The following is a 27,488-nucleotide window of genomic DNA, read 5'->3' as shown; positions in this document are numbered from 1 at the left end:
CCTCTACACCCAAGTCCTAATACAGTATTCCGTTTCACTTGGGCAAGGAGAGCCCCCAAAGAGATTGGCCTTTGAAATATGTGAGTCAGAGAGAAGCAGCTCCTGGAAGTTTCAGATCACATTTCTCTGGGCCCCTGGCACGTGTTGGCCTGCAGAAGCCAAGTCCTCATTTCGGGATGTGTCCCAGAGTCTGCTGGGGCGTGGGAGTCTCACGCCTCCCCTACTCACCACGCCACACCACCCCTAATCCTTCTTAAAGTGCACCAGGGGCTCCCGCTTCCCTCAGATCACAGCCACGCTCGTCCATGTGGTTCACAAGGCCCTGCCTGGTCCAGCCCCACCCTCACCACTCACCCCCAAGAACTCTGAATTTATTTTAGTCCCTTGAATGTCCCTGTGCTCTCTTACTGCTGGACACAAGAGGAAACCTATTTGCCATCTGTGTCAGTTAGGCTCCAATCAGGAGAGGAGGGAAAGCTCTGAATATTGAAAACAGAGAGAATTTAATACAGGGAATTGGCTGCACAAGTGATGGGACTGCTAAGAAGCCAACCAGGGGACAGTGAGGCGACCCACAGCTGAACAAGAGCAGTAGGCCTCCAGCATCACGAGGCTGGGGATGGAGGGGTGGGTCACCCAGCAGAAGCAGGAACCATGGAGGAGGGCGAGGAGACAGCCGTTGCTGGAGACGTCGCCCGAGGCAGGGAGGGAGAAGGGAACCCCCCTGGCTTCTCCCCTCCTCCTGCCTCTGACTGTCCCCCAGCGCCCTCGCTGGCTGAACCGGCTGGAAGTCAGCCAACGCAGAAGTCTGGGAAGGCGGCCTGCAGATGGCGGCCCGCCCGTAAGACAAAGCAGGATGGGGAGGGCAGGGAATGCTCCTGAAGGCCAAAAGACACAGGATCGATGGCCCATCTCCGACCCAAGGTCTGCTTAGGAATCCTTCGCTCCGTATCCGTACTTCTTATCATCAGCTGCATCTATTATTCAAAGTGCTATTGGTTGTAAGTGACAGAAACTTAGCTACGCAAGAAAAGGAACGTTGGTTTGCCTAACTGAAAACTCGGCTTTTGGGATTCGGTAGGGCTGAATCCAAGGACTCAAACAAAGGAAGCGATCTCCCGTTTGGACCTCGTCGGCTCTCAGCTCTGCTTTCCTCTGTGCGGCTTCCATTTTCAGGGTGAGCGAGATGGCGGCTGCAGGCCTAAGACCCACCTTCTCAGAAACCTTGGTGGAAAAGCTGTCCTCCCGCTGCTAACAGCTCTAACCAAAGCCCTGGAACTGAGTCCTACTGGCCTGCTGGGACCTCGTGCCAGTCTTGGCACCAATGACTGTGGCCCAAGTAGCAGAATGTTCTGATTGGCCAGGCCTGGAGCCAGGAGATGAGGATCAAACCCACCAAGCTCACAGACTAAAAGGGGCAGAGGAGGTAATACCAGTACAGGAAGTAATCGATGCTGGGATGACAGAAAGATCCTTTGCTTATTTATGGCACTGCTACCCAACCCAAAGAATGGGGCGACTGGTTCTATTTATGTCTGGGCACGTCATCTGAATCTCCCATCAGAGATGAAGTTTCTCCACCGAGGGGCCACATCCTAGGAGCACTTTATTCTGGTCCCTTCTCGTGGGTCCGCTCTTCACATAGTCTGGATCATGCAGTTTTCCAAGCTTCCGCATCAGTTGTCCCCTTTGTTCATCCTGATTATCCCGAGGAATAACTAGGAAAGAAGATTTTCTTGCCTCCTAGCAGGGGAGACCGTGGACTAGGGGGGTTGAGAGAAGTGCCCGGGGCCACTGCAAGGAACACCAGTAACGGCTACAGCCACCAAACCCACTGAGCACCGAATAAACACCAGGCTTCTAGTATCCTAACTCCTCTGGCCAGCAGCCCAGTGAGGCAGGCACGATTATCCAGTCCTGATGAAGAAATCAAGGCGCTTGCTTGAGGTCACACAGATGGTTAGTGATGGAGCCAGGACTTCATGTCAGGAACTCTGAGTCTAGAAAATGCAGGCTTTATGCCTCCCCCAATTCATCCTCTCTGCCTGAACATCCCTAGTTCCTTCAACTCCGTCTCGTGGGCTGGCTTTCCATACCGCCTCCACACCAGAGCCCTGGACAGCTCTGGTCTACACCCACGTCCCAGCGGAATGACCAGTAGCTGCCCTTCTGCCTGGACAGTACATTACACAGTCCTCCCAGCCACAGTCAAACCCACAGCTCCCATCATTGTGCTGACCCCCTGCCCCACCCCTCTCAGCACTTCCTCCCGGCAGATGGGGGTACTGCCCTGGCACACCATCCAGCACCCCTGCTCCAGCATTCGGGGTTCAGGAGTGGAGCGGACCAGCAAGGCTTGGCTCAGCTGTTCTATCCTGAGCCAGGCCCCCGACAGCCCCACACCCAAGATGTCCCCGTTCCTTCTTTCAGGTCTGACTTTTCCCATCCGACTGGCCAAATACGAGAGTGAGGCCCTGGCTTTAATTTCCAAAACACTGTTGAATAAACCAATTTCTCTTCAGGACTGGAGACCCGGGAAGCTCTCTCTTAGCTGGAGGCTGACGGGAGGTGCCGGCACCTTGCTCTGCAGTGTCCTGGCCTTGTCCCAGGATGCCAGGGATGGGGATCTGTAGCGCTGGGCTGGGCGAGAGTGCACCGCAGGCGGGGAGGCTGGCTGACAGAGGGAGCCACGGGGGCCGCGGGGTCTTCAGGTTGTCCTTCCTGTTTTGTCTCCACTGGCTCATTGGTTCAGCAGGAGACAACTTTCTAAGGTCAGGGTTCCATTGGTCTTCGGGTTTTCTGCCCACCTTCACTCTATAGGCGCAGCAGTGAGAAGCAAACCAGGAACGACTCGCAGGGTCCGGACCAGGAGCCGACGGCCCCAGCAAGCAGTCCCGTCCCCCACCCTGCCTTCCCGCTCGCTCCTGGAAGGAGGTGGGTGCTGGGGCTCTAGCACGAACCCTGGCACCAAAAGCACGTAGGAAAAGGTTAGAATCAATGCTTTTTAAAGGAACGCAAACTCAAAGGTCTGTGTTTTCCCACTGGGAGGGGTGAGAACCCATCCCACCATGGGGCTGCAAGGGGCTGATGGCCAAGCCTCCACCTCTCAATTGGGGAAAATGAATTGCAATCTGATGCTCCAAAGGCAACTCACTTCTAAATGTTGTGTTCCTCAGTGACTTCCCATTCCTTGTCCTCCATCACTCCTGCCCCAACGCTCCATCCTCCAGCCACACCGACCCGCTAAGACTTCCCTGACTGCTACGTGAGGACTCAGGACGCGGCACCAGAAGGCTGTCCCATCAGCCTGGAGTGAGCGTTCTTGCCTTCTCCCTTGCCATTTGTTAAGACCCAGACCAGATTCTGCCTTCCTTTGGAAGTTTTTCACACCCTGCCCCACCTCCTCTGCTCTGTGGCCCTGCAGCACCTGCACGTCCTTCGATTGCAGCTCCTACCTGTGACTGCACACCTGTCGCCTCCAGTGGGCTACGAGCTGCTTGAGACCTGGACAGACACCTTTTTCTTCTGTCCCCACTGAGTCTGACACAGCATTTGGAAGACAACAGGCACTTGGTGATTATTGAACGAAAGCATACTTTGGGCACTCGACAAATCCTAACGTGGAAATGGAAATTGGTTGCCTGCTCTGTGCTAAGGTGGTGCTCAGCTCTGGCTGCACCTGGGGGAGGGCAGCTTGCCAGGACCCCACCCCCAATTAGAACATCATCAGGGTTCCTCCAAAAACTAAAAACAGAACTACCATATGACCTAGCAATTCCATTCCTGGGTATTTACCTGAAGAAAACAAAAGCACTAACCCAAAATGATACATGCACCCCAGTGCACATGTTCATAGCAGCACTATTGACGATAGCCAAGCCATGGAAACAACCTAAGTGTCCATTGACAGATGAATGGATAAAGAAGGTGCGGTACATATATGCAATGGAATACTACTCGGCCATAAAAAAGAACGAAATAATGCCATTTGCAGCAACACGGACGCAACTAGAGATTATCGTACTAAGTGCAGCAAGCCAGAAAGAGAAAAACAAATGCTGTATGATATCACTTACATGTGGAATCTTAAAAAATAAAACAAACTAGTGAATATAACAAGGAAACAGACTCATGGATATAGAGAACAAACTAGTGGTTACCAGTGGGGAGAGGTAAAGGGGAGGGGCAAGCTAGGGGTATGGGATCAAGAGATGTAAACTCCTATGTATAAAATAAGTAAGCTACAAGGATATATTGTATAGCACAGGGAATACAGCCAATATTTTATAATAACTATAAGTGGAGTGTATTCGTAAAAATTGTGAATCGCTATGTTGTACGCCTGAAACTTGTATAATATCGTACATCAAACACATCTCAATAAAAAGAAAAAGAACATCACTGGAACATTCTAAAAGATCTCAAGGTGAATTAATTAGCCAAGGGTGAGCCTGCCATGCTAGGGAATAAAAGCTGAGTAAGGCATGGTTTCCCCTCCTTGGAGACATCGAAATGACCAAGCTGATTTTTTTTCTCCAAGACAGGAATAGTTCTCAAAGTGGGGTTCCAGTAGCAGCAGCAAGGCCTCGCCCAAGAATGTGTTAGTTCAGATTCTGGAGCTCTGTCCTGAACTGCTGCCTCGTAAGCTGCAGGGAGGGGCTGTGCTCTAACACAGCCTCCCAGGGATCCTGAGCGGGCTGGAGTGTGAAACCACTGCTCTAGAACTTGCCTCCCAAACTGTGACTCATTCACAGCCACGTCAGAAAGGCCAGGTGTTGTGAACGCGTAGATTCCTGAACCCCTTTGCAGTGCCAATGACTCGGAGCCTTGGAGAGAGGAGCACGCCGGTATCGAGTTGGAAGATGGACGCACATTGTATAAATAGCTTCCCAGGCGCTTCTCAAGCTCACGGAGGTGTGGTAACCAGTGCGCTAATACGATGACAGCTCAGATAAATGCCATCTGTCCCGCTGCCCTCCCCTCTCAAAGCATGGACTTTGGTGAGTCAGGGGACAGTCAGAAAGTTGGGTCCAGCTGCCTTCTGTGCGCGCACCTTCCGATCTCCTCCTGAACCTCCAGTACTTAGCGCGACCTGGAAGGTTGCCCAGGACCCTGCTTTGAAGTCTCTGGTTTAGTCAATTCCCAGCTCCCCCTGCACTTGGGCACAGGGGGAGCCCGAGCACCACCCCCCACCGGCACCTTGCCAGTATCTCCTCGGCACCCTCCTGCCTCGGGAAGGGACCTCCTCCTTCAGGCAGATGGGCCATCACGACTAACAGACATGGACGAGTGTGGAGCCATCACTTGGGACTCTGAGTCAACTTCCAGCTCCATGCCTGGGACCAGAGAGCTGCCAAACCTTCCACCAACGCACATGTAATAACCCTAACACCCCCACTTGTGAGCCGAGATTTCATTCTGTGCACAGGTAAGCAAACACGTGAGCTTCTCAGCTGCTAACTCGGCAAGTGTAATTATATCCCGCGTTCCATTTTTATTCCATCGGTGAAGCCGAGCCAGGCTTGGAGGGAAACGGGGACCTGTCCCACCGAGGACAGCAGAGGCCCGAGCTCCGTTTCCTGTTGATGCTCCTGTGACGGACACGGAGCCAAGCTGCCCCTCCGTATGCACCAGCGGCAAGTTCTCGTCAGGCTCCAGGCAGCTGCCCACTCTGCTGTGCACAGCGTCTGCAGAGGCCTGTTAATTGGAGACTTTTAGGCCTCAGTATTCGCGGGTGGGCAAGAATGTGCCTGTCGGGGAGACCAGCCATTTCCAGATTTAGGAAAGAAAACACCTCGCTGTCAGAGCACCTGGTGAGCCCCACTGGGTACAGTGCACGCTGAATTCCATCCACTCCTCACCACCTCAGGACCACAAAGGATGACCAAAGTCATATAAATAACCACACGGCCGACTGGGAAGGCCCATGAGAGAGTGGCTAGGGCCATGATTTTCAAACTGGGTTCCAAGGAACCCTAAGGTGCCTCAAGGAGCCCATGGGGAGACGGGGCTGGAGCATCTACTGATCATCTGTTGGATGACCTTGGGCAATGAATTCCCTTCTCTGAGCCTCACTTTCCTCACCTGTAAAATGGAGGTAATAGTGCCTACTTTGCCTACTTTGTACACTTATTTTGAGGACTGAATGAAACACCATCTAGACATGAGTGACAGCTTGATGCCCTTGTTCCCACTTTAACCCTGGAGGGTGATTTGGCAGAGAGGGCAAAGGGCGTTTGAGGAGAAAGGGTGGCCAGGTGACAGTGCACGCGTGTCATGTGCTGGGTGAGATGCACCGACCCAAGTGGATGGTGGGGCTCCACATCCTCTGAGCGCTGGCATGTCTCACAGCTCCCATGGCCCCAACTCCTTTCTAGAACAACCAGACTTCTCCTTTCATTTGCTTCCTGGACCCACACTGATCAGAGTCAGGCAATGGGTTTCTCTTTAGCATCTTCCTCGATTTAGGGTGAGGACACACTCTGGAAAACATATCATCTGACTGCCAGAAACATTCGACCCTTGCAACCACAGATGAAGTTGCTTTGTTATTCCTAGCAATGGTCGTGGTGCTAAGACCAGCATCATCATCACCACCATCACCCTCTGATCACCTAACCTTCCCAGTACCCGTATGTTAGGAGCTAGGGTTACTCTCATCTTGCAGACAGGGAACAACTGAAGCCCAGAGAGTAATCCGTCCTCAGCTCCACATCCTGGCTGTGCTGGGATTTGAGCCCAGACCCCACTGCTGACACTCTCAGCCATGGGTGCTCCTACGCCAGTTTCGGTGCCGAAGGGTGACTGGAGGCTACTTCAGCACTGCGTACGTATGCTCCATCAGCCCCACGACGTTAATGGCGGGGATGATGGGGGCGGTACTGGACCCCACGGTGAGGAGGAAAGCTGGACACGGTGGTCTTTCAGCTGGGCACCTTGCCCCTTCGCATAAAATCTGAGTTCTCTTAGGAAGAAAGTAGGGGAGGTACTTGGGTATCAGGACTCCTTTTGACATTCAAAACGTGACTTGGGTTTATGGTGTCTAACATCACTATGGCCCTGCCTTCCCCACCGAGGGCCTTCACAAGCTGGGTCCATGGTCCCACAGTCCCTGTGAGGAACACAATATTAAATGGTGTATCTGGAGGGAAGCCCAGGGATAAGGGAAGAGTGGCTGCGTCTTTTCTGAAGGCAAGGAAAATCTCCCAGTCCTGCAATTCACTCCAGAATTATGGCCCGAGTTCTTTGTAGTGATCCATGCGATAGCTCTGCAAGCTCGTGTAGGACTGGGGGGCGTGGGAAAGATGGTTTTCATTCATTAGAATTCCTGGGGGGGACCCATTTTCCCTCTAAATTTCCCCCTCCAACTTGAATCCTCTAAGGAATTCCCTCGAAGGAAATTCTCCAGCATGTCCTTTTCATCGAGAGAACACAGTCCATGTCACTTCAGAGAACATTCAGCAAGGCAAGTTCATAGCTTTGGAATCCATCACACACACACCGAGGAAACTTCCTTCTCAGGCCTCTTGGAAAGGCTTTCCAAGTAGATTGTAAAGAGGTCCAGTGTGGTTGTTCACCAGCCAGAGGCGTGTCTGCACCAAGTGAGCCTTTGTTCTTCCCTCTGCAACCCTGAGGCCCTTACGCCCCTGTCGTGTTGCCTCCAAGACACAAGCTCTGTGCCCCCCTTTCCAGGTTGGCATGGAGTCGGGTCCAGAGACTGTGCCAAAGGTGGAGCCAGGAAAAGCAAAGAGGTCTGACTCGTGAGGTAGGAGCTCCAACCCGGTCTTAGCTTCGCCCAGCAGAGAGGAAAATGCCACGAAGAGAACAAGTCAGACCCCAGGTACTCGCTCGTGAACCCTCAGGTCTCCTCTTCACGGACGCAGGCCGCACGTGTGACGGGAAGTGCATCCCATAGTCACTGGGTGCGCGGGTTTCCACAGCCGCTCGCCCACCAGCAGGGTGACTCAGCAGAAGGGGCTCCCCTGGGTTACAGAAGTGAATACGAGAAAAATCACGTATTTCTTATTGGAAATACAGGCTGGGGCTTCCCCGCCTGGCTGTTCTCTCCACATGCAAGGAGTCGGCCGGTGGGGGCACTGCTGGGGGACGAATTCCCTGAGAGAATCCCACCCTTCTATCCGGGACTCAGAAATCTGGAAGTCCCATTCATTCATTCACTGATTCTATAAATATACTGAGCATCTTCTACACACCAGGCACTGTCCAAGGCAAGGAAGGGTGGCAGGGAATGAGGCAGATTAAGTCTCTGCCCTCAGGAAGCTGACATTCCAACGGCAAAGTGGTGTGTAGCCAATGCCAGGGAGGGGCAGTGCTCTGGGGACAGTGTTCTCCTCGGCTGGGAGCTGGGAGCAGGGCAGACACGGGGGCCTCAAGGCCTGTCCGTGCATACGACTTCACCCTTTTTACAGCCAAGAGGTTAATCCACCGTATGATTCCAAACAGCAGTTCTCCTAAATGGATCGAATGAGCAGGGTACAGAGTGTTGACCACCAAAATGGTTAAATCTTTCTATGTTCATGATTTAGAAACGCAGTGCACTCTACTCAGCCCCTTACTTTCACTATGGGGCCAGTGGAAGCCAAGGGATTAAGTTTGAAATGAAAAGACCTGGTGTTATTTTTATTACAACATCTCCAGGGATGATAGATCAATTTCATCTCGCCAACTTCCAGCAATTGGTACTGAATCCCAGACATCCTGTGTCGAGAAGAAATGAGACGCTAGCTTCAGATTCTGTGTGAGAGTGTCACTAAGGCCTGCCCTGGGCCCAGGAGCAAGGGCAGCCCGTGTGTACAGTGTGCCCTGGCCCAGGTCTAGGCGGACAGTCCCAGCTCTGATGCTGAGCCCTCTGCAGATCTCAAAATATTAGCAGACTTATAAAAAAGTCTGTCCATAAAATTAAAATATGGTGATTAAACAAGGTACACATCACACAACACTGCAGAGAGAGGAAGAAATGGGATAGTGTCAGGTGCTAAAAATATCCCACAGACCCTCCTAATGCATCACAATTTTCCAAAGGGTGGAGCCACTGAGCTGATTAGTGACAGGAAGGGGAGTTGGGGTGGCATGTGTGTATGTTCCATTTCTAGAATTCAGATGCCAGTTTCCTTGTTTGGGGGAAAAAGTGTTTAAAACAGATAAAACACAAGGAAAATGGAAAGTTGTTCAATTAATGTTGTCAAGGTTACAAGGCTCACATAATTAACATTGCAGCGCTTTGATGTAGAGATGCTCCACATGCTTTGTGGAGCCTGTCTGAAGTTTCTGACTGCTGCCACCGTCACCATCATCACCATCTTCATCAGCACCGTCATGACCACCATCACCATCATCATCTCCATCTCCATCACCATCATCATCTCCATCACCATCACCATCATCATCATCATCATCATCATAATCACCATCGCGAGTGCCATCGTTACCATTACGGTGATTAATGTCAACAAGCATCCCGGAGTAATCGTGAGATCCTAGAGCAAGCCTGAGTCAGGTCAGCGGGAGCAGACAGTGAGAGAAGCCTCATAACGGCGCCTTTCTCTCTGCCTCCTCTGTACACAGTTACAGGCAACCGGGAGCCCGGCATTTTATGCACCAGCTGTAGTGTCACCTCTGTCCCCGAGTTCTACCCAGAGCCTGACCTCGTGAGTCAATTACAGCTGTTTTCATCGTGCTCATCGGCCTCCAGCATCCCCCCGGCCCCGCTTTCAACAAAGGGTGGATTCCCATGAACTCGCTTCTTTATTGCCAGCTGGTTCCGATTAGGGATGAACCAGTAAAACGAGGGGGTAATACAGTCGCAGTATGTTCCTAAATGTAGCACTTTTCCATGTGTTTTGATTTACCAGTTGACCAATAAAACCCAGTCCTTCAACAAGGTGGATCCCACACCTCACATGTTTTACTTATTTTGGTAAATGTAGCTTTTTAGAAATTGAAAAAAGATGGGGGGGTGACTCGGGTCGATTATATCTCTCGCAGTGTGTGCGTGTGTGTGTGCATAAGAGTTTGTGTAAGTGTATGAATGAGTGTAGGGCTATGTGTGTGAGTATGTGAGAGCTTGTAAAGGTGTGTGTGAGTGTGTATGTGTGTGGGTATGAGTGTGCACCATGGTCAGAAGCTGGGTCCCTCTGGCAGGGTATTAGGCATTGATTTCGGAGCATCTAATATTTCTATCCAAATACTCCCCGTCAGCACCCTTGGTTAAATGGACTATGAATCTAAGAAGAAATAACAACAGGGATGTTTCCTCCCTCATCTTGTTAACTGGGCCCTTCCCTCCGAAACATCTACCTGCCACCTGCTTGTCAGCTCCCCTGTGAAGGCAGCTGTGTCTCAACAATCTTCCTTTCCCTTGAGCTGGATGGAACTGTTGACCATTCAGGCAGCAGGACTTTTATCTGAACTAGAGAAAGCCCCACACAGTAGCTTTCTGGCCTGGCAGCAGCTCTGTAGGCTTCCAGTTGGAATGAAGGACAGTGTCTTAAACACAAAGAAATGGCTTGGGAAAATTAGTACCAGGATGCTTTGGGTACCACTCAGAAGACCCTAACTCAGTCTAGAACAGGAGCCAGTGATGGGAGGGAAGATTCCTAACCCACAGAGCTCCGTGAGCCCCTCGCTCCTTGCATCTGTGCTCTGTTCCACGGGGGCCAGCCTGCGTGTCTGAGACAATGCTGTTCACGGCTGAACCTCCAGCCAAGTGCGGTGCAGGCGTGCAGCTGGCGCTCCGTGCATGCTTGCGCACTGGGTGCAGGATCAGAGACGGCACGGGGAGAGGCCTCGGAGAGGTTTCCTGAGGGAAGCGGATTTGAGTTTGGTACTGTGGATTCCATCCAGGAGGAGAGAAAGGAGGTTTTAAATGAGACTTGGACCTGACCGTTGGGATCAAAAAAACACAAGGGGACTTGGAGACCACCCAGCCTGCTCTCCTGCGACGCACGGAGCACTGTGCCTTTAAGAACAGGAGCATTGTACATTATAATCTATCATTCATTCATTCAGAAACGAAACTACAATGTTGAGTCCCTGCCCTCGTGGAGCTTACCCTCCAGGTGGGAAAAAACAGAAAGTCAACAAGTAAACAAGCAGGAAAAACAGGTGATGAGCAGAGCACCACACAGGACGATTAGCACGATCACTGTCTCTAGAAATTCCCGAAGCCAAACCTCAGGGAAGAGACGGGAAGAGCGTTCCAGGGAACAGCGAGCGCACAGGTGATGCCAAGGTGCACCAGGTAGGGAGCCACTGCTCAGGTAACAGGGAGCATCCTCGGGTGTTAAGCACGAGAGCTGGCTTATCTGAAATCTGTGCCCCCAAAGTGTGCTCAGGCCTTTCGGTGTGAGGACGGTCACGGCCACGGGGCAGACACGGGTCTTTGGTTTGAACATGATTATCCATTAAAACTTAATAATGCAGGGTTTTTCCTCCATTTTTCCTTAAACTTAGCAAGTTTTTCTGGCATTCAAAGAAGAAAAAACAAACCAATACAAATATCCCTTACTTGTATCTTTGCACAAGACAATGTGCAGAGGAAACGTCCAGTTGCTTCCTCTTCCAGGGGTCACTGCAGAGGCTGAACTCCGTGTCTCATGCGATCACGGCAGCCCTGACGCTTGAGGCTGAGTCGTCACTCTCAGTAGGAGAATCGAAATAAGGTCAGTCTTCCCACTGGGCCAACCTGCGTGAAGAGGGCACTTCATTGTTTTAAGGTAGTTCAAAGGTGGTGGAAAAAAATCCCTATAAAAACAAGCAGGAGTTTATTAAAACTCTAATGAGTATAAAGTTGCAGACACAGCGATTCATTCCTGGACATGGTTCCTGGGTTCATTTCTTTCCGCTCCCACGTGGAGAGAGATCACCGGATAGAAGCAGCAAGCAGACGGAGCCGGCCCAAGTGCTCCCGTGCAAGCCTTGCCTTACACTCCCCAGAAAATGGGACCGCGTCCTGGGAGAAGGCCTCTGCGTGTTACGTCTCCCATAGGAGTGATTCAGTTTCTCGCCACCACTAGTCGGACCGTCATGACACAAGGAGCTGGGGGTGGGGCTGTCCAGCTTCCTGCTCGGTAGCCAATATTCAACGCCAGCCGGCCACGGAGAGGCTGGAGAAGATGCTGCCTGGCATGATTCGTGCTGGGGGAGCAGGGAACCCTCTCTGGGGAAGGAGGCACCTGAGCTAGTGCTTTGTCACTTGTACTGGTTTCCTCTTTATTAGAAAAGTTTCCTGTTGAAAGCTTAGAAAATAGAGATGAGTAAAAAGGAGAGAAGAAATCACTAAAATTGTTGGGATCACATACTTCGTAATTGGAGCGCTATGAGTAATGACACCAGGGGGAAACCAGGCACAAGCTAGGGACCTGCGGGCACCCTATTTCTAATGCTGCTCCTGGGGGCGGCCACTGTTGACAGTTTGGAGCATGTGCTTCTGCAAGCCTGGCAATGGTGGATCGAGAAGAGGCATTCTGCTACTGCGTGAATTCTTGAGAACTGCCCAGCCTAGCAGCTGCCTTTATGTCGCCATCCTCACAGCGGAGCAGAAGTGGTACAGAGGATTTTCAGAAGGGGGCCGAGTGTGTGGGTGTATGAAGTGTGTGGACATGCGTGCTGTGCCTCACTGGGGCGAAGCCAGGAGAACAGCAATATACTCATATTTTAGGTCTATGCTCGACAGTCACGCTTACGTCCCACTGGATGGTCACTGTCTGATATCAACCGGGGGATGGGTCCCTGATAGCTACTTTCACTGCCTCCATCAAATGCGGTTTGTAACTGTTGATAATGACGATGATGATGGTAGTGAGACGGGTGACAATGGTGATGATGATGGTGGTGGTGGTAATGAGACTGGTGATGATAATCATAAGATGGTGATAATGGCGATGGTGATAATAATGTCAGTGGTGATAGTGATGGTGATGGTGGTGATGATGATAACGATGGTGATACTGGTGATGGTGGTAATAATGTCAGTGGTGATAGTGATGGTGATGGTGGTGATGATGATAACGATGGTGATACTGGTGATGGTGGTAATAATGTCAGTGGTGATAGTGATGGTGATAGTGATGGTGATGATGGTGGTGATGGTGGTGATGATAATGATAAGGTGGTGATAATGGCAATGGCGATAGTAACGTCAGTGGTGATAGTGATGGAGATGACGATGATGGTGGTGATGACTAACACGTATATGGAACTCACAGGTGCCAGGCCCCGGTCTAAGCCCTTTGCATACATTAACCTCTTTAGTTCTCATAATTACCCTGTGAATGAGGAATTATAATTGTCTCCATTTCACGGGTGAGGAAACTGAGGCCTGAAGAGTGCAGACCCTCGTCCAATCTCCAGACATTTTAGAAAAACTCACTCTGGGAGCAGTGGCACAGAGGAGTTAAAATAAAAGGTTTTGTTTCTTTGGAAGCAGTAAACATAACTATAAAAACTTGTTTTTTAGCTCATTTGGAAACTGAAGGTCAGCAGGGCCACCTTGCCTTTTCTTTTCTTTATTTCTTCCCTTTTTACGTATTTACTTTTAAACATTTGAGCCTCTGTTTCACTGATGGTCTGTGAAAAATATTTGTCCCTCTCGAGGTGTTTATTCACCCTGGAAAACTGGCTGCCGTCCAAATGCTGTGTTTTCCAACTATCAATGTAAACTAAGGATTCACATTCTCAGAACAGTTAGGTATTGTTCGTTCATTAAAAACCCTTTAAACCTCACGCTGTTTATCTCTTTGCTTTTACCTTGTTTATCGTACAAAAAACAGCACAAACACAAAATGGAAAACAGACAAGACAGACGGAGTGTGTTTAGGATTTTCCATAGGTCCTCGACGTTTTCCAGTGACGTGGAAGCGGAGGGTAGACGGGTGAAGAAACGACCTATTGCTGTCGGCACACAGCGCAGAGCATTTGAGAAACGAGGGCACCACCCAGGGCCTCAGGTGTCCGCTGGGAGCAGCCGGCCGTGGGTCCTGACTGGGCTTGTGCTCCACGCGGATCCTTCGCAAACCTTCATGGTCCCTCAGCGGGGCCCCATGCTACGTGCCCAGGGCAAAACTGGGGAGAAACCTGAAATCCAGGGATCAGAGGAACTTCAGTCTGGGCCAGGGAATGAGCAGAAATTAATAGGAGCATTCTATGACGGGTGACGGCAGAACCAGAAAACACAACCATTCCGTTGTATTTTCTTTTCCTGAGCACAGAGAGGAGTGCGTGTATTTCTCTTCCCCCTCCCAGGTAGGCTGGGGCCAGGTGATTAGGTCTGACCAATGGGCCGTGAGCAGTGACCCCTGGCACTTTGGGTCAGAGGCAGTTAGGGCAGGACTGAGCTCGCGACACTCTCTCTCCTCCTGGCTGTGCCCAGAGCGGAGCCTCCACCCACCCGGGTCCCTAACTGGGGATGGGGAACAAGGCCCCAAGGAATTTCTTTGAACATGGACCCCAAGTGAGAAGTAGACCTTCGTTGTGTGATGCCACCTGGGCTCTGGGGTTGTCACTCGCCCATCCGCTGATACAAAGGGGCAACCCCACAGTGCTGTGGGGTGCAGGGGAAGGTAGCGGGTGGAGACGGTGGTCAGCACGGGCGTCCCCAGGCTGTGAGGGGTAAACTGAGCCGCAAAGGAGTCAGCCAAGTGATAAACAGAGGGAGAGCGTCCCTGCAGAGGGGGCAGCTTGTGGAAACGCTGACAGGCGAGAACCTGGCACATCCAAGGCAACGCGGACGGTCCAGCAGGGAGGAGAGGGCACAGGTGCGGCTCACAGGTGGAAGGAGCTGGGGCCTTGAAGACCATCGTAAGGTCGTGGTCTTAGCTCAGGCTGCCATGACAAAGTACCGCAGACTGGGGGACCAAAACCACAGACACGCTTCTCACGGCTCTGGAGGCCAGGAGCATGAGATCAAGGAGCCGGCAGGTTTGGGTCCATGGTGAGATCGCTCTTCCTGGTTTATAGACGACGGCCTTCTCCCTGCGTCCTCCTCTTCTTTCTGTGAGGGCACTGATCCCATCACGAGGGCCTCAACCTCTTAACTTCACCTAAACCTAATCACCTTGGAATTACACCTGCGAACACTGCCACATTTGGGGTTAGGGCTTCAACGTGTGAATCTGAGTGCGGCGGAGCAGAGCGTGGGGGACACAGTTCTACAGCATTGTGAAAACCGGAGAGAGTCATTAGGATGCTCTGAGCAGGGGTGACACAACCACACTGCATGGTAGCCCAGTGAGGCCTGGAGGCTGGAGAGGAACAGACTGTGGGGGGAAACTCCAGCTCCCTCTTTCACCCACGCACACATATATTCCATTGATACGTACCGAGGACCTAGTGCGTGCCAGGCACTGTCCTAGGTGCTGGGGACACAGCAGGGAGCAAGACAGACCCAGACCCCTGTCCTCGTGGAGCTCACACGTAGAGACACACGTGGGGCTGGGGGCACGGGTCGGGGGTCTGGGTTCTCTTCTGCCTATATGCTGTATGGCCATAAACGCTGAGCACACTCAGGCGATCGTGTTCCAGGTAGAGGTCTGACAGTGTCTCTAGGGATAGTCCCTTGGGGAGGTAGAATAGGAGCAGGTCACCTCACAGCCCAGGGACCCCAGCCTCCAGCCCTCTGCCGGCTGGCCCAGCAGCTCCCAGACGGACATGCTTCCCCGGAGGCCCTCGAGGCACTTTCATGGTGCGTGGGTGACGCATCTGAAATGTATTAACTGGTTTGTACTTATAATAATGTATTTTAAGAAAAAAAAATGACATAACCCACGCTAATAATTGTACTGTTTATGATGACGTTGAGTAAAAAATGAGAGAGGAGGGTGTCAATTCGGAGTCGATGCCAAGCAAATATTCATCAAAAGAGTCATGGAAGACGTGGCAGGAGGGTTAGTCACGGGGCAGCCGGGAGGGAGGCAGCGGCCCCCGCAGCTGCAGCCGGGGCCACAGTGCAGGGGCGGAAGGGCTGCTGCCTGGCTCCCCAGCGCTCCCTTTCCTCCTCCACGAAATTAGGGCAAAACCCTCCCTGATCACCAGGTGACCATATCCCATCAGTACTGCAGTGACTTCTTACCATGCAGACCAAAGCCAGTTCCAAAACTCATCCTGCAGAGCGTCTGAGCAAGAAAAAACCGAAGATAAAAATGAAACGGGGAGATGCTGCCCCCTGGGCCGCTTCTCAGACAAGCAGACGGAAGCAGGTGGTGGGCGTTCTCTGAGAACTTGGAGGCTTGGGTGACAGGTCGTGTGCCCTGAGCACCGAGGTCCACGGTGCCGGGGGAGGGCAGTTTCTACAGTAGAGACCACAGCTTCCGGTGGAACCTGCTCCTGGCCGCTGAAGAGACCCACCAGTGCCCTGTGTGCAGGGCAGGGGCGTGGACCCTTCCCTCGCTCTTGCCCTGTCTGGGCACCATGCCCACAGATGGTACAGATGTCATCAACTCTCAGTGTTTATTTTTTGCTTTTTCCACTGCACATGAAGTCAGCTATCGGGTCAGACACGTTTTGCTTTTTTAATTTAGCCTGGCCTGTGACTCCAGCGTTGAGACGGGATCTAAGGGCAGGCTCTATCTGCGTTGACACAGAAGCGCCAACTGTGTCTCTCTGATGACAAGAGAAAAGCAGTTTTCAAAAAAGGGGAGAGCACGTGCAAAGCAGAGGTGGGGCCTCCCTGCTGTGGAGGGTCCTGGGGAGGCGGCCACCGAGCCGCGTCTACAGGAGATGGAGGGGTGCTGTGACCAGCCGGCAAAGCCTGGAACTTCTTTCCTTCTGTTTCCCCCTGAGACGCATGGTGGGTGGTGGGGCGGCTGAGTCCCTGGGGTGCAGGGTGGAGCAGCTCAGCCTCCTGAAGGCCCCACAGCACACTGAGCAGCCCAGGGTCTCACAGGATGTTACTGCCTCGTTAGCTGTGTCGGCCCAGTGGTATTTGCTCAGCAGATGCCTGCTGCCACCTCTCATATGCTCTTATGCTCTGGGGACATAACGGTGGATAAGATGAACCCACCCTGTCCCCACGGGGCTTCCCATCCGGGAAGAGAATGGATCCCGTGAGCCACAGACGGTCTCAGAGCAAGGGTGGTCCTGCTCATTCCCCGTGCTCCCCTGCTTCCTTCCCACCCCTCCAGCTTCCCTCCTGGGCTGACGCTTCCATGCCTGACCCTGAAACAGCAGGGCTCCCCAGGGCCTGGGCTGGCCCTCCTCCTGCTCCAAAGCTGGACCAGGCCTCTTCTTCGACTCTCAGAGTTCCACCGAGCATCTCTGTGCTGTTTCCAAACAGAGCTCAGCCCTCTCCCCTGACCTCCCTCCAGCTGTGTCCCCTGGAATCCACCCACCCACCCGTCCGGCGCTTGGGCAGCCTTGCACGGGGCAGGGCTCCCTCCACCTGCAAATCTGCGGTCACCGCTGGCCTGAATCTACCAGGAGCACGGCACTGGCCTCCCCCCGTCCCACGCGTCCCCCTGCTCCCCCTTCCTCGATCTCAGCCCAGCAGCAGGAGTGGTCCTTGCAAAACCCAAGTAGATCTGACAGCAAACGCAAGGGATGGTTTTAACACCGGCGCCAATTTCCCAGCATCAGTTCTTCTCACTCCAAACCAGGCGATGCCCTCTGGCTGAAAGACGGTTATCTCCCTCACAGCCTTCTCACAGACCACCTGCCCCAGTCCCAGCGGCCTGCTGGGCCACTGCTGAAAATGGGCCGGTGACATCCACTGCACCTGGAGCCTGGGCGACCCACCAGCAAAGGCAAAGGTGAGTGTGAGTCACTGTGAGTGTGAGTGTGAGTCGGCTGAGCATTACAAGCCCCTGTGCGAGCCCGCCGCTGCGACGTGGAAGCAGCATTGTCCACAGATGACCTAACTGCTCTTTCAAGGATTTTTTCCTTCTGTACTGTTCTTAGCTGGGGGCCTGCAAGCTGACGTCAGAACTTACTTCAAGGAGAAGGAGGTCAGCCCCACTACACACGGTGCCAGGCCCCCTGCCCCCTCACTGCCACTCCCAGCCAAGGGGCCCAGAGACAAAACGTCACTCACTGTCCCCTGGCCAGACCAGGGGTGCCAGGAACCACAGAGGGCTGCTGGCCTCCCCTGAGGGCCCACGCGGCGGACGGCCCTCAGCAAACCCGAAGTCCTGCACGTGCTCACAGCCCTGCACACACATGCACGTTCACCCACGCGTGTCCTCCTCAGCTCCCTGCACACACACTTTGAGGCGGGGATGGCGTCTGTCCAGTGGAGGACAGGAGCTGGACGTGTCCACCTCCACGCCAGTGCCAGAAAAGGGCGAGCACAGACACTGAGGCCTCTGCCCTCCACTGGGGTGTCCACAGGGCCCCCACTGGGTGCTGACCTCCACGGAAGGTCTGCCGCTGGCCACGGCCATGTCCACCCAGCAGGGGCTCAGCCAGCGCTTGCCCAGCCAGACAGGCGGGGTCCAGAGTTGGGCCAAGGTTGAGGTCGGCACGATTTAAAATGATGCCAACCCCCTGCGCCGAGAGCAAGGACAAGGGCAGGAGGAGTTTCATCCTCCCCCTCCCTCTGCCCTGCCTGTCTCCTCCATTCACTCGGTGGACAAACAGAGAATGAGCAGGAGCCCTCGTGCTGAGCCGAGGGACTCAGGTGGACGCTGGCTGCTGCCCTCAGGGGCACAGAGGCGTGTGTGGCCCCATCCCCCTTCCTCCTCCACGGCTCCCCCTCAGCGCAGGGCCAGAGCCGTCCTGTCCTGGCTGCAGGCCAAACCAGGCAAGCCCCCGAACCCCGCCGGAGTCCGTGCTGGGCAAGCCCTGCGCAGGCTACGGCTGGGCCTGAGGCTGCCCTCTGGCCGCCCATGCGAGGTGATCGTGGAAGTCGGTCAGCCCTGGCTGGGCGGGCGGGCGGGCTGATGAGGCCCCTTCGGCACGTGGTAAACGGCCTGCAGTCCGACGCTCCCGTGTGTAGACAGAATCCCAGTCTCCCTGACTTACGAACCCTGGAGGTGGCGCTGGGAGCCCGCGGCAGTGCCGCCTCCTCCCGCCTCTCCCTGTCCCGCACCTCTGGTCTGCCGCCCAAACCCAAGGATCTTCGCCAACTGTCAGCCCTGAGCACAGCTGGGGAGCCCGGCGCCCAGTGACCCCACAGCACGGGATGTTCCAAGTCCCCTTGCCCGGCCCTTGGCCCTTCTGTAGTTGAGACAGGAGTGGCGCCCTGGGGACAACAGTACACAGGCCGTCCAAGGACTGGCACACAACCCCCGTCTCTTTTAAGGGAAGTTTGAGAAAATCTGGCAAAGTAGAAAAGGTGGCACAGGCCACGTGTGTCTGCTCCTGGCTCAAACTCGGCAGAGGGTGGGGGACATACAAGATCAGCTGGTGTCCCAAGGTCAGAGATCACTGACTATGTGGCCTTGGGCAAGTCACTTACCCTCTCTGGGCCTCACTTCTCTGGACAAGATTGGGGGTTGAAACTTTCAGCCGTGGCCCCTGCTCCCTGACTGCAGCCTCGCATGTTGAGATGTGTCCGTCCGGGGCCCCAGGGAAGCTGTAGCGAGGATGGAGTGGGACGGGAGGGCTGTGCTGGGTGGGCCGGGGACAGTGGGCCCGAGGAGGAGGGAGAGCCTGGACCCGTAGACGCAAGGAGCGTGGGGTAACCCCAAGCCTCGGCCTTCCGTGCAGCTCCGGGAAGGTCTCCGCCAGGCTGATGGCGAGCCCTGAGGGACGAGGCCCCTGGAGGGTGTCCCTGCTGGCAGAAATGGCGGGACCTTGCACTTCTGCCGTGCTTGGCCATCGGCTGCCCAGAAGGCATGCAGCCTCGGCCAGAAAGTCAAGGCAGGCCCTGCAGTCACCACAGCTGGAGGCACCAGCTGCCCTCACTCGTTGCGGCGGAGAGATCCGAGCCATACACCCCCATGGGCTACTGCCACGGGGCGTGAATTTCGTTTGCTTCTTTCAAAAAGACTTAGTATTTATCAAACATTTAAGAACACAAGACTCTACCAGTACAAAGAGATAAAAATATTGTGCCAGCATTGTTTGTAATAACCAAAGATTGGAAACAACCCAAACGTCCAGTATCGGGAGACGGGGCTCCATGCATTGTGGGCGTCCAAACATGGAGTACCATGCAGCTGGTTAAAAAGAACAAGGCTCTGCTCATGTGGCAGCAGCGTGAATTCCAAGAGAGACTGCTGAGCAACAGAAGACGAAGTGTGGGACGTGGGATGAGCAGGCTGCCGTCTGCGTCTACGTGAGCAGGGGCAGGAGGCCACCCATTCCGCCGGCGTCTGGGGGAACCGCCCTGGAGGAACCGCTGAGCTGGGAGTGGGCTCCATCCTAACAGCGAGAGGGACTCACCGTCCTGTTTTACGCGAAGGCCTTACTGCTCCGAAACTACTTCTATCTCCCCGTCGCGGCTCGCACGGCTTCTCTTTACGGTATGAATCAATGAATGGCTGCGTGCGGGCGGACACAAAGCCCTCCTGTTCCCAGCGAGTCTGTTCTGGTCTGCAAGACGCTCTGCAGCACACAGAAGCAGGTCCACGCTGAGCTCAGCTGTGCACACTTGAGCCGCCGCGCCTTCCTCCTCCTCCTTCCCCTCCCCTCCCCCTCCCCCTTGCAGACTGGAGCGTCATATGGAAGAAATGAGTGAGGGTATTCACGGTGCGCGAGGATCTGTTTATTCCTTACACCCTTACCATTTAATCGGCGTTTACACGCGCTCACAGTGCTTTTACTCTCCCATCCAAACGCCTGATGAGAGACAAACTGTTTATTCAAAGCTGAGAGCTTCAAGGAATGAATCCTCGTCACGAGGGAGGTTCTGAACACTCCCCAAAATTAACCTTCTCAGGACGGCATGGCCTCAAGGCCAGCAAGCGAATCTGGGAGGTGAGGCCTCGCCCTCACACACACTCACACTATGACACATTCACACCGTCACACACATTCACACACACACACACACACACACGCTCACACAATCACACCCTCACACAAGCAGACAACAAAGGCCACTTTCTCTCCCTGCAATGGGTTTTCCCCTAATTCCCTAGAACTTTCCCATTTATTTCCTGTCCTTGAGAAAGGGAAATTTCTAAATCCTTTTGGGGTCTCTCACTAGGTCCTGACAAACGAGAGCACAAGAGGAACTTGAAGCCCACCATATCACCAAGTATGGGATGAAAATGTGCCCCTTCCCCTGCCCCCGCACCCCCGGGCATGAGCACGGGCTACTTAAGGCCCGGGAGGGCTGTTCCTCCTCCTGTCTTCCCCAGCTCCCAGCAAACGCTAAACTGGCCGGGTGGCCACACAGCCGGTAAAACCCAGGATGCAAATGGGCTGCTCTTCAAAAACAATACGGGGCTTTCTTTCAAGGCAGCCTGACCCGTCCCTGTGCCCCTGCCTCTGCCCTGATTGACAAGGCCCCTGGGACCCACAGGGTGAGGCCCTTATTAGGGCTGTGGCCTTTTCTGGGGCTTAGAGGCCCCCAGCAGATTATCGGGATGGCCCCGTGGGGACCCATCTTTCAGGTTGTCCTGTCAAGGGTTCCTGCCTCCTACTTGGGATGCAGCCGAGGGGCCGGCGGGCGAGTGGTCTCGTCCACCATGTGGTTCCCTCTGTCCTTCCATGAGCACACAGATCACCCCCTGGAATGCCCTCATTTCCAACCCGGGGGTCCCGGCGGTGGAGACAGGCTGCGAGCCGTGGGTGGGACGTTGGCTGCGGCTCCCACCCCTGGGCCATGACTGTCACCGCAGATCTCCGTGAAGAATGAGCCCCTAATCCTCGCGGGCGCACGACTGTGGCCTTATATTTCCCCACAGCCCCCAGTGTGACCTCAGGCCCCACGGCCAGACTAGGAGGGGCTCCTACTGCCACCCCGCCACGTGGGGACATCGAGGCCCCAGAGACAATTCATCGCGGCTGCAGAGTTGGACACACCCGTGAAGAGGTTGGAAAGCCACAAACCCAGTGCCATACGCTTCTTCCGTCCCCACTCCAGGCCCACTGGTCTCCTTGTCCTGGAACACGCATGACCTGCCTGCCACAGGGCCTTTGTACGTGCTGGGCCGCTGCTTAGAGCGCAGCTGGCCCAGCTGGCCCATTCCATTCACCCATGTACCTGCCAAGCGTCCCCACTCAGAGGCCTCCCTGTCCACCTTGCCCGCTGCCCCCACCATGTCTCCTCACCCGCCGGATGCTTGTTAGAGCCCTGGCTCCCCCAACACAAATGAACGGACCTGTTTACTTGTTAGTGGAGCCCTTCCTCCGCTAGGTTGTAGGCAGGCTTTTGAAGGTAGGAATGTCCGTGTATTTTGTCCACGGACGTATCTCCAGGCCCTAGAGAAGTGCCCAGCACATGGTAGGAGCTCAGTTAAGTATCGGACGGAAGCGTGGACAAAGGAAGGAGAGACGAGGGACCTGAGGGTTAGCGTCTCTGCTTTCAGCCGCTTCCCGTAACTGCCCCGTCACCCCGGTGCCACTGCGCCCACCACTGAAGCCATCTATACAGTGTGCTGACCCCCCCTACACAGCCCCAGCCACAGGCGGCAGGTCCAGGGAGCAGCCTGACCCCAAGTGGGGCAACCAGAAGTCAGTCCCCTCCCTGAGAACCTGGAGCTGGGACCAAGAGAGGAGTCCAGCCTTACGTCCTAGACAGTATGTACACTGCTGTGAAAACGTCCCCCGTAGCAGGGGAGACGGACTCAGGGGAGAAGGTCAGTGAAGCAAAACACAGACACACACGGGGTGTGGGAGAGAGGATTCCCACACCATCCGGGGACCCGGTCCCACCCCCTCCAGGGTCCAGCTCCATCCAGGTGTTCTTAGAAATTCCCCTTGTTTTGCGAAAGCTGGAACCCGTGCTCCACGCCAACAAGAACCTTGCTCACGCTCGCCCTTGGCCTGTCCTCCCACTGGCGAGGGGGCACTGGGCTTTGTGGGGATGGGACTGGGTGTCCCAGCACACCACCCCGACCTCCTATGCTCAAGGAACCCGACCTGCTGGCGTGTGCATCATTTGGGATGTGCGTCCTCTGATCCACAGGGTCTTCTGAGCCCCTCTCTGTGCTGGGGACACGGTGGTGAGCCCACGGGCATGGCCTTCATGCTGCAGGGCTCACGGCGACCTCATGACCCCGAGAAATAAAGTCAGTTATTACTCTGTCAGTGTGATGGAGAGAGCCGAGGGGCAGGGAGGGGGCAGGTGGCACTGACACGGTGACAGTGGAATGAAAGGGTAAAGAGGCTGCAAAGGCCCGGGGGTGGGGCACGCCTGTCTGAGAAACGGAGAGCCAGCCATTGGTCTGGGTGGAGGGGAGTGAGCAAGGGGAAATTCTGGAAAGAACCCTGGTGGGGGGCGCTCAGGGGACAACCGCAGACGCCTTTACAGGCTGTGCCTGTGACTTACTTGGGCCTCACAGGATCTTGGCGGGTCAGGAATGAGGAATGAAGACTCACACAGGTCAGAGGAGGTTAGGGTCACACGGCTCCTACAGGGAGGGTCTGGGGCTCGAACACAGCCCCCCTCCTTCCCACTGAACAGACCCTGTGGCCTAAATCCCAAGTTACCGTTGTCCGCAGGGGCTGCACCGTCTCACATCCCCGCCAGCAGAGCACGGTGTTCCCGTTTCTCGGACTCCTCACCAGCACTTGTTCTTTTCTTTTCTTTTTGATTCTAGCAACCCCAGTGAGCGTGAGGTGGCATCTCATGGTGGTGTGATTTGCATTCCCCGCTGGGCATCCCTTTACGTGCTTGTCGGGCACAAAGGCTGCCGAGTGTGTGATTCCATTATGTGAACCGTTCAGCACAGGCAAGCCCACCGACAGGAAGCAGACTGGTGGTTGCTGGGGGCTGGGGGAGGGGCTGGGGAGTGGCTGCTAGTGGGCGCTGGTTTCCTTTGGGGGTGACGGAAATGTTCTGGAACTAGAGGTAGTGACTGCACAACGCTGTGGACGTGCTAAATGCCGCCGGATTGCACACTTGAACACGGGTGAAATGGTGGCCTCTGTGTTGGGTGTGTTTTACCAAAACAGGAACAGAAACGAAGGGCTCTCGGGGGTTCCGGGGAGGGCTCCCTGGTGCTAACTGTATCATCTCCTAAAGCTCCTTTTTTCTGTATTTTGGCAAATTTATGGACAGGCTTGGACCCTCATCAAGGTTTTCAGGAATATACCTCGAGGAGAAAGTCTCAGGAAGGCCCGCCGGGGCTTTCCCCACGTGTCCTGGTTGGATGTCGGGGCCGAGGGGGAGACTGCCGACTTCCGGCTTCATGATAAACCAGATCCCAAGGTGCCCAGGAAGCACCCCTGATGTCACCCCCAACGCGGCCGGCACCCGATTAGATCCACGCCCAACGTGGAAGCTCGAAGAACATGGACTAGTAACAATAAACAGCTATTTGGTTACTTTTTATGGACATTTGGACTGCATTTCAGGCAATTTTATGCACAAATGCTAACATTTCCGAGGGTTCCCAAACTCCCAAACTGCACGTGAAATATCTACAGGGTGGACACCTGGAGTTTTACACTGCAGCCCCTCGTGCGGGCTCGCGGATGTAAATCTGAATCCGTCCCAGGTCCCCGGCGAGACCAGTCCAGCCCCTAGTGCACTTTATTGCCGGTCAGACAGGCCCATCTGGCAGCGGCCCCGCGTCCACAAGATGCAGACCCCGTGGAAGGGGCAGCGGGCAGTGTGGAGGCGAGGCCGCGGGTCTGGGTCTCTCGTGCTCAGTGGAGCCTCCAGCCTTTGCTGTCGGAGACCGTGCCCAGCTCTCTCCCTCCTTAATCTGGGTTTGTCCCAGGGGGCCCCAGGTGGATGAACCACCATCACCTCCCTCCAAGCCTGTGGCCCCTGCACAGAGGGAAGGTTGTTCTCAGACCTGCCTACGGCTGCCACTGCTGCAGGGGGAAGATCAGGCTCGTCACCAGGACTCCCCGGGCTGACTCCTGCCCAACTGCCCTCAGCGCACCTGCTCGCAAGTTCCCGGGTCAAGAACCCTGCCCAGCAGACGTTTCACCGCTTGCGAGTAAACAGCTTTACATAAATTCACAAACAGCTGAGTGAACAAACGATGTTATCTAGTCGACGAACGTGCTAGAGTGAACGTCAGCTGGCCGTGGGACGCACCTTGGCATCCTTCTATCCTGACGGCTCAGGACGGCGTCAGCTACCCCCTCACCCTGCTGTCTTCACCCCCTTTCCACTGGCGCGTCTCCTTTCGGCCTGCTTCCACCTTTTATGATGATTATTTTATGATTGCGACTAAACAAGTGGTTTTCTGCCTTCTTACATTAACGTTCCATCATTTATATTTCCCCAAGTTTCTGTAGGCTCTTCAATCAGCTGCTAAATGGTCCATCGTAGTTTATTGTTTCAGAATCGGACAACCATGTCCTTTACTATAGAAGCGGGGCAGCAAACAATGGTCTGGGGGCCAGATCAAGTCTCCCTGGAACGAGTCACACGCACTCATTCACGTGTTGCCCGTGGCGGCTTTTGCGCCACCTCGGCAGGGCTGAGGAGCTGTGACAGAGACCATAAGCATGTGGCCCGCAAAGCCAAAAATGATTTCTACCTGGCCCTTTAAGAAAGAGTTCCCCACCCCCTGTTCTAGGACATTTAGAGGTTTTCCAGATATTGGGAGTTAGATAACCGAGCAGGGAACATCCTTGCACATTTGAGTTTAAACTTTTGATGCCACTTCGCTTTGGTATAAAATCTTAGAGATGGAATTTAGTAAAGGGAACAAATTCTATTTCCCTGAATTTACAGTCATGTTGTACAAAATTTACTAGGCTACCAAAATTCAGTGAACTCTCTAGTTTCACTACTACCATCAAATAAGCACTGAATGTCAATGTTTATGGAATGTCAGGGGTTACATGGGAAGCAGAGAAATGATACTTGAGGGCTTCTTTAATTTCATTACTTTGAATATTTAGAGACCAGATTTATATTTTGGTGATGTTTTTACTTTCCCAAAAGTCCAATGATGAAGCTATGGTTTAAAGAGATCCCCAAACACCTTGGCTTGTCGTGAAAATCCTCTTCTAGGGAAAAGGAATTCCTGGGAAGAGGAAAACGGGTTATTTTTCTAAGAGAATTAAATTTCTGTGGGGATAGCAATTTCAGAGGGAAGCTTTTCCTCTGTGCTGGTATGTTTGCTGGGGAAAACTGACAAGATTAGGTCTAGGAACAAGCTGCTTTGGAAATGTGGGGTTTCCCCATAGCCTGTTGCTTGTAAGCCCCCAGGGAAACTCATAAAGAGCATTAATGCAGCTCTAACTGACCCCCTCCCCCACCCCCTGCTCCAGCCTTCAGGTTGGAGCTAGGGCTCCCAGTGAGCACTGCTGGTTGACCAGGTGGCCAAGAAGTGGCTGTTCTGTGCCGCTGGCTCTGGTGGGAGACGGCTCCAGGTTGGAGCCGTGTGTGCCTTTTGTATTCCCACGGCCTCTCCAGAGCAGATAGACACTTTCTAAGAGGCTGACAATTCCATGGCAGCAGACCAAGAGTCCCCAGGCGGAGGAGAAGCAAAGTTTCATGATTTGTTTATGCAGCTTCTCAAGTTGACCAGGAAGATATTGTTGGGTGTCACTCAGCCCCCGGCCCTCCACCCTGCCTTTACCCTGTGTGGCAGCCCCCTGCTTTGAGCCTGGATGTGGAACAAAGAAAGTTCCCTGGGAATAAAGTTGTAAATGAAAGTGTAGCTCAAAACAGATCAAGTCAGGAACCCGCGTGCCTGTGGCCAACGCGTCCCTTCACGATCCTCCCTGAGGGATTTTACCCCCAGCTGCACATTAGAACCCCCTTGGGGAGCTTTTGAAAAAAAACCACTGACATTTACTTGGGGGTCCTACCCCCATATATTGTGAGTTAATTGATCTTGGGTGGGACTGCATCACCTACATTTCTTAAGGGCTTCCCACGGAGATTCAATGAGCAGAGTGGGGACCCACGGCCTCTACATAACTTTCTAGCTCCTCCCCTTGGTCCCTCCACCATCCCTTCACCCCCTCCGCCAGCCACACTGACATTCTCTCCGCCCCTCACCACCTGACCAACCCTCACTCACCCATGAGGACAAGCATCCAGTAAGATAATGGACGTGAGTGTGGATTGAACGTGGCCCAGATTTCAGAGGCTGACACACCTGAATTCTGATCCCAACTCCAGCATCCAAAGATTGCCTGATTTGGGGCAAACTTCTGCATGCTTTCAACCTATTTTCGTATCTGTATGCAAGTCATGATGGATTAAATATGAAGAATACACTCTCAATAAATTGTGGCTTTTAAATTACATATTATTATTTCTAAAGCATTGGCCCCTTAGAGGGAATCCAGCCACTGACTTTAATGGCGCTGTGAGTCCCCAACATGCTTGTACAAAGGGTCTTTGAACACTGCCTGCTTGTTGCCTCTCCAAGGATATTTGTGTGTGGACTCTATCTTCGATCATCTTTAGGGATAGCACATCTTTATAAGTTGGTCTGAATATTAGA

The 27,488-nt window shown here is 53.8% G+C and overlaps 1 long non-coding RNA gene across 2 annotated transcripts in view; it reads right to left on the bottom strand.

Annotated features, from left to right (window-relative positions):
• Positions 1-27,488, bottom strand: part of LOC307178247 — a 261,744-nt gene that overhangs the window by 98,398 nt on the left and 135,858 nt on the right. For both annotated transcript variants that reach the window (XR_013825151.1, XR_013825152.1), the window contains one exon: positions 11,528-11,704. This is a non-coding gene — a long non-coding RNA (uncharacterized lncRNA). The remainder of the gene's footprint in view (positions 1-11,527; positions 11,705-27,488) is intronic.

Source organism: Stenella coeruleoalba, assembly GCF_951394435.1.
Source record: "Stenella coeruleoalba genome assembly, chromosome: 20".
In the NCBI taxonomy this organism is placed as follows: Eukaryota; Metazoa; Chordata; class Mammalia; order Artiodactyla; family Delphinidae; genus Stenella; species Stenella coeruleoalba.
This window is presented reverse-complemented; position numbering and strand designations above follow the sequence as displayed.